The 12,342-nt window shown below is 38.4% G+C and overlaps 1 protein-coding gene across 2 annotated transcripts in view; it reads left to right on the forward strand.

The window, feature by feature from the left end:
* Positions 1 to 574: 574 nt before the first annotated feature.
* The window catches only part of rhbdf1a (rhomboid 5 homolog 1a (Drosophila)), a 45,273-nt gene continuing 33,505 nt past the window's right edge, over positions 575 to 12,342 (forward strand). The window contains exon 1 of one of the 2 annotated variants that reach the window (XM_087809757.1): positions 575 to 985. The gene's annotated coding sequence lies outside the window, so the exon portion shown is untranslated. Of the gene's footprint in view, positions 986 to 6,053; positions 6,146 to 12,342 lie in introns of those variants that run through there. The other variant, XM_087809756.1, reaches the window with a different exon arrangement.

A 12,342-nucleotide genomic window follows, 5' to 3' on the forward strand; every position in this document is an offset into this window, starting at 1 on the left:
TCTATTTGTTCAGGCTTTTCCTTGATTTTCTGGAACTCCTGTTGTGTTATCAGTTTTATCTTGATCTTTAAAGTATATACTTTATTGAGTATTGTTTTGATTGTTAAAGCGCTTTGTGACCCTGGTCTGGAAAAGCGCTATATAAATAAAAATGACTTACTTACTTACTTACTGTATCGTGATACAACTATCGCCCGATTCTTGCACAATACACACTCGTAGTAACTAGATTAAAAACCCCCAAGAATCTCCTACATGTTTGTTTAGTGTTAATAACGCCCTTGTACTACACGTTTATACATCATCCATGGACACCCCTACTATTAACTCTATTACCACATTTTACAGCTACAATTGTGGTCATAAACATTGGTTTAGTCGGTGCTATTATTAAAATAAAAGACTGTAATTTAGGGGCCATTTGGGATTTTGCTCTCTCTCTCTCCTGGGAACGTGAAGATAACGCTTAGTCACCACCGGTGTCCGGGAGCAGCAGCGCCCCCTAGCGTTTACACACCGGACCCGTTGATCTTGCCGGGGCGCTCCTCCACTCCACGGACGCGTCTCTCCAGGGCGGGGCTCTCACTTCTCCAGCTCCTCCACGAACCGGCCAACGGAGGGAAGGGGGAACTTCACGCCGGGGTCGATCCATGGAGGATCGTGGGAATGTCCTGTCTCGTAGGTTTGGGGGGAAGAAGCTCGCACACGCGGACCTGCTGGGCTTTGGGTTTCGGAACCGTGTTCGCAGTCCTTTTTCTTGTTTTTCTTCCGCGGCGAGCGGTGTGACTGAGAGCGGCGGCGGTGGCCGAGTTTGACAGCGAGGCGAGCGGCTGGTTCTGGACAACATCCGCGCAGAAGAGGAAGAAGAAGAAGAAGAAGAATATTCTTGCTATTGGACTGAAGTATGTGACTGAGGAGAGTCTGTACTGCTTTGAATTCTGACACCCACTGCTGGACGCCGTCTGAGCTGAGGTTGGTTTTAAGGGTAAGTTTTTTTTTTTTTTTTGGAATATTCTCAGGAATCTGGATCGATTGAGAGAGTGAATGATGGTCAGTTGTTTGGAGAGCAAACCCTGGGAATATATATATATATAGTAGTAAACATTGTGACACTTCTGGTGGTTCTATTTTAAAGTGTCATGGACGTGTGTGTGTGTGGGTGTAAAAAAAAAATGAGACATAACATACTTATAAAATGTTTAAAAAAAACAACAACCAGGTGCGTTTAAATTGACCTAAATATACATTTTCATGATGTTTTTTTTTGTTTTTAAAACTGTGGTGTTGAAGCAGTTGTGCAACAAATGATCTCGTCATGCTATGACTTCACCGTGTCTTGTCATCTTTCTTTTCTTCTGCTAATCCACATCCCACCCTCAACACCACTGGTGAGGATTGACATGTTTCTCAGAGGGGGGGGGGGTCGTTTTATAAAGAAAAAACAAAACGACTCAAAGTATAAAATCAAGCTTAATATTGTATTTTACATATATATATATATATATTAGGAGGGGAAGGAGTCTGACACTTCCACCTCTACAGTGGATAACAACACTCTGACACTTTCATCTGCAATAACGTAAAGTCACTTCGTTTAGTTTATTTTATTTTATTTATATTTTTATTTAAACTGTCGTTATATTCAGTTACTGTTTTGTTATTTAATGCTATCGCCCTCTTCTGTGTGCTTTTTGGTTTTTCTCTATTCCTTCTGTGCTACTGGAAAACAGAAATTTCCCTGAGAGTGTCATCTCAAAGGGATCAATAAAGTGCAGTCTAAGTCTAATATATATATATATATATATATATATATATATATATAATTCACTTAAAAAAAGCGTCATTACATACCTGTCCCGAAATGATTGACGTCCTAAAACAGAACTCTAAAGTCATATTTATTCACCGACTAGTAATAGAAAAGTAGAACTAAGTACAAAGAAATGGGTTGGTGACTACATGATCTTTGACCTCATGAGGGTCACATAAGTACAGTCAAAAGGCTGCAGGGGCACCTGGGCCACACTATCCCCAGGTCTGCTCAACAATCTCATCTTCAAAAAAAGTGTGATAAAAATTAAAGCATTTTTTTTAAATTAATGAACAATATGTTACTATTTTCCCACATATATATCATGTAATATTTACAAGAAGAACATCATGTTCTCACCTCAAAATTGTTGCGTATCTGCGTTTAATCTCAGACGAGACTTTTACTATAAGCATGTTAAATGTGCAGAATATCCCTCCGCTGCAGAGTCGTACGATAACCTGGACGGAGTGAAGCGAGAGGCGACAGACAAACTGCGCTAGAAACTGCTGAGTTATTTTGGCAGACGGGACATTAGAGCACATGGCCCAGTTTGTGTGCCCGGTATTCCTGAAACCTAATCACATGGCATGGAGTCTGAGAGAGGTGGGCTGGGCGGGGGGGGGGGGCTCATCATAACTGGAGGTGATGTAATCGCACCAATAAAGCTGAGCCCCTGATGTGTGAGAGTTGCATCGGCTCCAATTATAACCCGCGTTGGGAGTATTTCTCGATGTGCATGTTTGGATGTTTACGTGGGTACATGCAGGGTATATGTGATACTTGGACGGGGAGGCTGTGATGGGCTCTGCTGAGGCAGGTGGACCATTCAAGGCTAGCCAGTGTTGACTGGCGGGTATGTGAGTGTTTCAAGGGGGGCGGCGGGGTGGGGGGGCTACACTGTAGTCATGCCTGCATGACTCATGGCGTGCTGTCTGTCTGCGTCGCTCTCCGTCCGTCAAGCCAAACTTTTGAGTGTGTCTCAATACTAGAGAGGCTCGTCTTCAGCAGCACTGCAGTTATGGATTAAAAGCGAATTGAATATCGATGTACTTATATCGTTGTGTGCAGATGGGAGTCAATATTTTATCAGCAGTATAAGTCAACAGTTGAGTCATTTCATAGGCAGTTAAAAGTGAATGTACTGTAACGGTTTTCATCTTGTGAAGCGGTGTGTTCACAGTCAGTAAGTAAGTAAGTAATATTTGTATAATCGCTTTTCTAGACCATGGTCACAAAGCGCTTATACAATCAAAACAATACTAAAACGATCAAAACTGGAGTCCGGTCCCGTCGCTCCAATACGCCGTCACTTCCGGTTCTTAATACTTTGCTTTATGGAGAGAAAAGGTCAAATGCAGAGTGTAACGGGTTGTTTATTCGCCGCTTCAAGTCAAACAAAATACAAGCTTTACGATCGATCTGACACGCTCTCTCAGGTCGATGGCCCCGGGAGAGACGGGTCTCGAACTGTAGAAACATCGCTATTTTTAAGGCAAATTTCCGGGCCGAGAGGTCAACCCTCTATCGCCCTATTGGTTCCTTCAAGCTTCCTGTGCCACGATCTCCTGTGGAGATTCCTTACTAATTTGTTTCCTTTTCTAATCATTCAAATGTTCTTGGGTGGGGGTTCCTGTCTCCTAGCCCCCCACCCCCCTGACGGATGTGTCCCTGCTTCATTCTTTTGATCCACGACCCAAGGTGTGAAAAGACAGACGAACAGATGTTTAAATAATCCGGTGTCATTTCTCTAATTATGTTCCAAGCTTGCCTTGAGACAGTGTAAATCAGTCTGAGTGAAATGTTGATTGTGAATGTGTATTCAAACGTTTAAGCTCTTAGATGAAGCTAGTAATTTATACTTTATATTTTGATTATCTTATAGCATTCATTTAAGTATGGCGTATACGTATAGTGTATAATAATTTTTAATCTACAAATACCCAATAAAATATATGCTTAAAAGATCAAGACACCACTGAGACAAACACAGTATCAACACATAAGTTAACAGTGGGTTTGAGTCATTTCAGTGATAACATTGACCGACATACAGTACTAGAGTTCTGTAACGAAAATAAAAAAAAGTAACAAAACTAAAAAAAATAAGCGATTTTTCAATCGATTCTATCATATTGTTTTCGGATACGACCAATTTTTAAAATATCAAAACTTGTTTTCATGGTTGCACTTTCTTTCTTTTTCTCCATTTTTTTAAAAAATTATACACATTTAATATGTAATTCATGTTATTCAGCATTTTTATTGTTGATAAAAACTATTTCTTTAACAAATGTTGGTACTGGGTTGAAAATGTTTGTGTCATGATAACCCTAGTATGTACTGAACAATATGAATGTGCCACTTTTCAAAACAAAACAATTTCTGATTATACAAAACTAAACAAAAACATTTGGTCATTTTCAATCATATATCACAGGGTTAATATTATAGAAGTACGTTTTTTACGCTCATAATGGAAAATACCGATATTATTGTCAGGTTTTGTTGTTTGACGACTTGCTTGGTTTGTTGCTGTTGCAGCGAAATCCTGCAAAAGAAATGTTTTACACCTTTAAAGGTCATTAGTAAGGTTGAGATAATGTATTATGTTGTTTGTTTTTATCAACAACAGGGATGTTTCCTAAAGAACTAGAACACGGCAGTAAAACAACAACATTCATCCGAGATTATTAGAGCATGTTTATTAATCAAACACAAGGCCAAGGCAGTTCTAAAAACAATTAATACTGACCTAGTTTTTCATGAACTGTGGTGAAAAAGGAATCGTGTGACATTTCTTTCTTCCTATGTCATTTTAAGTAGGAAGTAGATCAACTTATAATCAGTAGCTCGACCCATCCACGAGCAAAGTGTCACTGTCCGATCTGATGTCATTCCCTGTTGACGGTATTAAAAACTGTAGCTCCGGCGATCGGTCCTAACGCTAATAATGTTTGATTTCTACTAATAAAGTCTGTAGTGGCAGGATTTGTTTGTCACTGTTGAAGATAAATTGCCTGCAGCCCCATCTGGAGCATAAAAATGTTTTCCAGATGTGGAATAATCACTGTAGCCTGACGTCTCCACCAGCTGGCCACTAGTATTCAAGGCTGACTGGATTCTTTATGTGTTCCTCTTATCACCCTCAGGCAGAATTGTCTAAAACAATCTGAAGAAAAACACTTTTATTAACCATCAAGTAGGTCAAACAGTTTGATCTGTAGATACACTTTTCACTCACGCATTAAAATACTATTAAGCAAATCCAGAGAAGCTAAAAAAAATGGCTCACTTTACAGTCTTATCTTCCTCCTAAGATAGCTCTTTCAGCACGAGTATTATGTAAAATTGATGTATGAATAAGTCATTCACACTCCGGGCAGGGTGTTAGTGCGGACTGTAGACACAAGTACAGAGATATTACACAGCCAGGATGTATTTCTGTCGTCGTATCCTTTATCCGTTTATATTTATATCTGTGAAAGTGACTTCACATTTGTTTATCTTCTTCGCCTCAGTTACACCATTAAGGACGGATTAATGTCTACTGTGTTTCCTTTAAGCAGCTCCAACCTTTACTAAGTCCTCGAGACATTATGTTTAAGAATAGATGACAAATGGTTCACGTTATTTGTTGTCGGGTAGGAAAACGTGTGATAATGGTGCTGATATGCCCAGAAAATAATTATATTTTTCAGTTTATTTTAGAGTTACTTTGAGCCCTTGTGTGACCTTACCTTTAATTAATGAATACTCAATTAAAATATTACACTTAATTAGTTAGGATTGTATACATTTTTTTAAAATTTAAAGTTATATTGCTTCTAAAAGTTTATTTAACATCATTTTAACTTCGATTTTGACCCAGAGGCAACACAAGGGACACCACGGGGTCACCTTGACCCTGAGATTACACAAGGGTTATTACAAGTATATAAACATCAGGACTTTCTTTTTATTAACCTTTTTACTTAATTAAAATATCATTTAAAAATGTTGTATGACAAGTTTATGACCATACCTGCCTTTAGAAAACACCTGCTTCCTGTTAAGAAGCACTAATCACTCAATAATTGCACACCGTAGAAACTTTAATCGGTTAAAAAAAACAAAAACGCATGATTTATTTTTGGTTTCCACTTAGCTTATCCTTCCTCTGGATGTGTGAATGTGAGGCGGGGCGACGGTTTTCTTTTTTCCCGAAGAGGTCAACCATGTACACCGACTCGTTCTGCCGCTTCAGAGTCGACGTGTTGACGGAGGTAAACGGATATATCGGTCACAACGGTTCTCACGGGCTAAACCCCGGGCCAGACGGTGGAAGCATGCCAGGTATGGTTTTTTTTTTACGAGGGATTGATGGCGAGAAAGCCCCAGGGCGTCGACTGATCCTTCGACTCTCCTCTGACTTTAAAGTGAATAAGTCATCAAAAACAGGAACTAGGATTCCTTATGTCAAACACTTGTGCTCCATTGTGCGGGGAGTCCTTGGGAGTCTGCAGCGCACATGTCAAGAGGAATGTTTCTTCTGGTCGTAATTATTTGATTTTAATTATACAGGATGTGGGTTTTTTTTTCCTGCCATCTTGGATCATCTTAATATACCTTCATGACAGGGTTTTTGTCGGTGCTGGGAAACCGCACACACATCAGTATTATCTTGCCCTTTAAAGTATATACTTTATTGAATATTGTTTTGATTGTTTAAGCGCTTTGTGACCCTGGTCTAGAAAAGCGCTATACAAATATAAATTACTTACTTACTTACAATTCTCGCCTTCACGTTGTGTATATCCGACCCCTGGTTCTAGTCATTCCCATGAATTGTGTGTCATCGCCGAATGGAAGTCATTTGTGACGTAATCTCTGATCTCATCGAGTCACCAATTCAGAAACAGAAACAGTCTCTGGAGTTTATACTCAAAAGGATGGCTAAAACATAACCCGCAGGTTAATATTTAGGGTTGATCTGACATGGTGTCTGTGGCTGGTTAACCCTTCGGGGCAAAGCTCATTTCCCGGGCTGTGGGAATGTTGTGAGATTCTTCCCGGAAGGCCGCTGCTAATAGAGAGGCACCAACTGCTTGTTGAACTTTGATCGTTGTCTTTGAATGTGGAAGGCTGTAGGTGTGTGTGTGTGTGTGTGTGTGTGTTTAGTACATATATTATTTCAAAGGGCACACTGAGACTGACTCCTTTGTTTTTATAGAATCAAGGAAATCCCCTTAAATGCATTTTTTCTATATATTATGGAAGTGGAATCTTAGTAAAGTAGTAAAATAGAAACATTTTTTGCTAATAGCTGGACTTTATTTACAAATATGATGTGGTAAAAATAAGTAAGTCATCATAAACCGTCAACATTATGGTATTAATACAAGAAATTCTATGATAGTATAAGTACAGGGAGTGTAAAAGTACACGGATACTCGCAGTGTTGCTTGTCAAATACTTGAGCTACAGGTTTGAAGTAAAAATGGAATCGACAACCAATTTCACAGCTTGTACAGCAGCTTCATCATCTGCATTATGTAAGATCATATTTGATATTCTTAGTGATCAAAAATGGCAGCTAAGCTCAGTCAGACATGCAGCAATCATAAATGACTGCAGACGTTCTACAAGAGTAGGTCGTAGTAGATTAGGGACTTAAATTTGACAGTGTTTGTGTTTTAAAAAAGAGACATGCCCTTTTCGGTCTTTAATGGTCCTTTTAACCACATTTTTTTTATATTTTACTCATTTTTAAATCAAGTTTAATGTTAATTTAATGGTTTAATTGAATTTCCTTTCGCTTCTTGAGCTCACTTTGAATTTGTGTGACATTCATTCTCAAAAACATTTTTGTGCTTAATTATATTTGGTTAAAATGGAAACAACCCGTCACACTCACCCTGACCCTTTAACATGAGTCGACACACACACACACACACACACACACACACACACACACACATACACAGTTCCCTCTGGATAGTTTCGGTTGTCCCACCAGCATTACATACCATCAGAAAAAACTCGAGCAGCTTTCCCAGAAACAAGGGTGTGCTTCAAACCCCAGTGGCTTTCTTAACTGCTTTTTAAACTGGAAGAGGTGGATTAAGATTGACTTTTCAAAGAAGATTTATTTAAAGCCTGACGCGTATGGAGGGAACTGTTTTGGATGCTTTGCTAAGCTTGTTTGCTGTAGGTTTCTCTTCACATTTTTGGGGTGAGATTAAATGGTTATAATAAATACGAATAGACTGTAGTGTTTATTTATTATTCTTTAACATGTTGAAGAAAAAGCCTGTTAAGCATTTCTCTCACTGTTGGAGTTTAAACTGTCGTGTTGCTTACGATGAACCCAACAGTCTAACATCTTCAGCTACAAGTAATTCATTTCTATCGCAGTTCCTGTTTCTTAATCTTTTTTGTAGCTCGACTCTAACACTATGTTAATCACACATAAAAATCCTTCCAGGATGTTGCTCCTAATCTTTGGAACGATCTTCCTCTTTCTTTGCGCTTGATGGATCTACTGACTCCTTTAAGAAACATCTTAAGACGTTTTTATTTGTTCAGGCTTTTCATTGATTTTCTGGAACTCCTGTTGTGTTATCAGTTTTATCTTGATCTTTAAAATATATACTTTATTGAGTATTGTTTGATTTTTTTAAGCGCTTTGTGACCCTGGTCTGGAAAAGCGCTATACAAATAAAAAATACTTACTTACTTACTTAAATAGGATGTTTTGTATGCATTCAGGACTAAAACCAGTTTCTAGATTTTGATCTAAACTCTTTTTTAACTCCTGACATCAACGTCTCTGATTCTCTTCAACTCAACTTTCCATCTCGCACGCCAGCGGACAGACCTTTGGAGGGTGGAAAAAAAAAGAAAAGAAAAAGGTTTCATTTATGTCGCCCAAATGTTCACGCCCGGTTTTAGTGCACGAGTCAATCTCAAGAACTTAATGTGTGGTGAAGTGAGTTTCGTGAACAATGAGGGAATTTTTCCCTTTTCGAAAGTCGCTCAGCTATGGCGACACGGAAACGGTTTCCGTCAGTTTCACTTCTCTCTTGTTCTCAGAAACAGACGTTTTGTCTCCCTCCCTTCTACACGGTTCCCTCATTATATTAGGATCAGTCGTCATCTATTTTTTCCTCTTGATCCGAGCAACAACCGACTTGTAGACTCCATCAGATTGATGCCTCACTGGGATGTGGGTCGTCCCCCCAAAGGACCAGACATGGGTTTCCTGTGCCTTTTGTCAGAAGCTCTTCTCAGATCTTTTGGCCCAGCTGTATCATGACTTTCTTCCTGCTTCCTCCTCGTCATTCTGCCTTTTACATCTCACTAAATACAGAGGCCTTCACCTCGGAGTGCTCTCAAGCTTCCGAAAGGTTCTATTTTAGATTCTGCAAATACGTGTCTGTGGTACAAAGCAGTGACTCGTTCTTTGATAATTATGTTACACAGCAGAGGCTTTAGTTAAGTATACACTTGATTTTATGTTTTTATTATCAAGTAGACCTTCTCGTAGGTCAGCAATTTAAAATATTGTAATAATGTTCAGATGACCCATTTAAATGACCACAACAAATAATTACTGTTATTTAGTGATGTATTTAGGGATATTTTAGGATGGTAGCCTTCATCTGATTCAGGTGTTAAAGTGGCTAAACTTTTCTATTAAAGGTGTATATTGGCAAGAATGTGGAGATACGATACGTATCACGATACAGGGTCAGTGAGAGGATTTATTGCAATAAATTGCAATAATGTAGGAACAAGAAAATGTGTAGTATTGTCTGAGTACTTGACTCCGGCGTTGAAGAATTTATAGACCGCATGACTTCCGACCATGTCGTAACTTCCCTCCTTTTTTTCTTTTAAATCAACAGTTGGATGTATCCTCTCGCCCTCAGCCATGACCAGGAATCATGCAGGATTTCATTGTTCCTTTTAGTTTCTTTCCAGTGTCCGGAAGTTAATTATTAACACAAACATGAACTTCTAACACCATGAATATAACGACAAGCAGGTTAATTGTAAACAGAAAATCAATTTATTTTATTTGATATACACATTATTTAAATATGAACCCCAAAATAACTATTATAAAAATAAAATATGCTTTGAAACCCATCAAAAATGTAAACAATCGATAGTGTTTTTGAATATCGATACAAAAAAGTGATATTTTGATGCATGTGTATCAATATCTTCTCTTACTCCTTGTTTCCACAGTTTTGCACTTTGTCTTATTTGTGTTCACTCAGCCTTATCTTTGAGGAAAAGGTTTGTCTAGTGAGAAAGACTGAGTTTGAATTCTGTCAGTATAGGTTTGGCTCTTATTTTCATCCGTCGTAACAGACTTTGTCAGTTGGTTTTGCCAGGAAAGTGCTGATGCAAGGGGAAAAGTGCGTGTTGCAATAATACTGTCATGAGTTTATTTTTTAATCCTTTATGAATGTTGGTATTTGACACATAAAGGGAAATGGCACCGACGTTAAAGTGAGGCACGAAATAAGGCTCCGAAATTGTTATTGAATTTTGGTCTGGTTACCACAGTGTCAGAACTGGTGCCATTATGGTTTATAAGTGAAGGTAAAATTAAAAATATTTAATCTGTTTAGTCAAGTCACATTTCATCTAAATTGATGTGGCCTGGAAAGGTTCCAAAGCGATAATGAATGTGTTTATACGCTTGCCAATGATCGTGAGTGACTCACGCCCGAGAATCCTCCTATTAATTTGAAGAAAACACACAGAATGCGTTACCGCCAGGGAACATCACTGAACTCCCTACTGGGGAGTCATATGTCAGATGATTAGATTTCATTCTTGCCCTTCGCTGAAATAATTCAGTGAGCATTGATTCAATGCATGCAGGATTGAGTCGTGCGCCTGAGCGTGACCACGAATACTTTATTTTGTTATTTTCATTCCATTTCTCTGACACTTGTTTTCAAAGGGACTTTTTTTTTCTCTCAGGAGTGTTTGCTTTCGTTTGAAGAGGCGACTTGAATGTGATTTGATTTAGTCGTCGTGTTCTGAGAGCGTTACCCGGCCGCTGACCTCGAGGTAACCTGAGGACTAAATGAGTTACTGTGTCTTGTTGCCTGCAAAACAAAAATCGAAACTCCTGATCTGCACGGCGTCGCATTTCTGCGCCCGTGACGAAGAATGTTACACTTTGTTTGTTTTGGTCCTCGCGGGAGCGGCCGGTGCAACGGCCGATATCCTGTCTTTCCTCATTATTTGTGTGACGTTAAGCTGCTCACACCTGAGTTTACCGCAGACATTTACCACTGACACCCGACGGGGTTGAAAATCAATGTGGCAAATCAATAATTGATGTGCAGGTCTTTAAAGAAGGCATTTTCAGAGAGACCTTTTGAAGATAAGCTGCCATCTGAGGCCAATTTGTGCAAGTACAGTATATAACAGAAGAGGTTGTTATGCTCTTGAAGTTGATAAACAAAGACATAAAATCTAATTTAATAATGGAATTAAGTTTAGTTATTAACTGAATTACATTAAGCTCTCTTGTGAGCAATGCTTGTCTTTCATTTTTTTTGCAGTTGAAAACGACAAACAATTTCCTATATTAGTTTTATTAAGGGGGATTTTCTCAAAAATATCGAACTTTGTGTAAGTTTTTGCTAATGCCGCTTCCTTTTTCAAATGTTTATTACAAAGATGGATTAAATATGGATTCACAGGCAGTAGTTCACCCAAAATTTGAATTGTAATCACCCTCATGTCGACTAAGGGTTGCAATTATTTTTTAAATAATCTGTTTCTTTTTAGAGTAATAGGCAGAAATTCAAGTCCTTTTTGACATAATGACTCTTTGTCTTAATCTTCATCCAAAGACACTCTTAAAAACATTCAAATACCTCAATACCTGTGACCTGTGTAGCATGTTAGCCTTTTAGCTTCTGCTACAAACCAGCGTAATATATAGAATTATTTTGTTTATTTATGTCAAAGCTTCAATGTAAGATGAACGTCACCGACGAGTGTGGAGTTACTTGCATGTTTCGTCAAGTTCGTCATTTTACACGAAGATGAAGACGACGACAACCTTTTCTCTTCAAAGCCAAAAAGAGATTACTCAAAATTAAATAATAATCCAAATCCTTTAACAGTTAAACCGTGTCCATTTGTGGCCCTTAAAGTAAGTAAGTAAGTAAGTAATTTGTATTTATATAGCGCTTTTCCAGACCAGGGTTACAAAGCGCTTAAACAATCAAAACAATACTCAATAAAGTATATACTTTAAAGGTCAAAATAAAACTGATAACACAACAGGAGTTCCAGAAAATCAAGGAAAAGTCTGAACAAATATGTGTCCAGCTGTCTCGGTTATAATCTGTACTATTTACCCAAAAATAAACTGATTTGTAAAAATCGGAAAACTTTTCCCTGTGCACTCGCTTCCTTAAATCTGAAGATATCTGAAGATAGACGTTTCTTTAAACATTAACATCCCAGATAAAGTTACTCTGAATAACTATTTCTAAAGAAGTTTATTTTGT

Source organism: Callionymus lyra, chromosome 15 (assembly GCF_982586985.1).
Source record: "Callionymus lyra chromosome 15, fCalLyr1.hap1.1, whole genome shotgun sequence".
Taxonomy (NCBI): domain Eukaryota; kingdom Metazoa; phylum Chordata; class Actinopteri; order Syngnathiformes; family Callionymidae; genus Callionymus; species Callionymus lyra.